General features: G+C 36.0%; 1 non-coding gene across 1 annotated transcript; it reads left to right on the top strand.

Annotated features, from left to right (window-relative positions):
• Positions 1 to 307: 307 nt before the first annotated feature.
• LOC147461102 (U6 spliceosomal RNA) lies at positions 308 to 408 on the top strand. The gene has a single exon (XR_015187709.1). It is a non-coding gene; the product is annotated as a U6 spliceosomal RNA (small nuclear RNA).
• Positions 409 to 655: the final 247 nt, after the last annotated feature.

The raw sequence follows: 655 nt of genomic DNA, 5'->3' as shown, positions 1-655 counted from the left end.
TGACCAAAGACTAGAATGGTGGGGTGTGTTAACACCAATCTTAGGATGTATGTATAAAAGTCCTTTAGGCCAAGTTAGTGGTGGACCTTAGGCTCCATATGCACAAAAAGTACCTTGGATCAGGTTAGGCATGTTAGTCCACGTAGCCAAGCATGTAGCTTATGGTAGATTTTAATAATTTGATCATAACTTTTTGTATATTTAATATGTGAAAAGAATGATAAGACTTATATTTGATTTCAACAGATTCAGAAGAAGGAATTTTTTAAAAATAGAAGTTTATGCATTAAATTGCAATTTATTTCTTGTCCCTTTAGTGACATCTAATAAAATTGGAACGATATAGAGAAGATTAGCATGGTCCCTACGCAAGGATGACACACACGTCGAGAAATGGTTCAACTTGTTTTGGGGAGCCTTGTGTTGACGTTGGGTCAACATCACGACCTAACTCAATTTTTGTACCAAAGTCTTATCTTCTGAGAGTTATAAAATGCTGCGAATTATGGTCATAAACAGCATCTGTAATAAGTAGGTAGTTTAGTTGCAGAAGCTGGGGTGCAATGGCACTTCCAGATTGGTTAGCCTAAGGTAGCCTTAGTATATAAGGTGCCTAGGTCATTTTATAAAGGGAACTTTTTTCATAATCATAAGT

This window comes from Adiantum capillus-veneris, chromosome 3 (assembly GCF_014529385.1).
Source record: "Adiantum capillus-veneris isolate H3 chromosome 3, ASM1452938v2, whole genome shotgun sequence".
In the NCBI taxonomy this organism is placed as follows: Eukaryota; Viridiplantae; Streptophyta; class Polypodiopsida; order Polypodiales; family Pteridaceae; genus Adiantum; species Adiantum capillus-veneris.
Note: the sequence above shows the minus strand (reverse complement) of the source record. Positions and strands in the feature narration are given on the sequence as shown.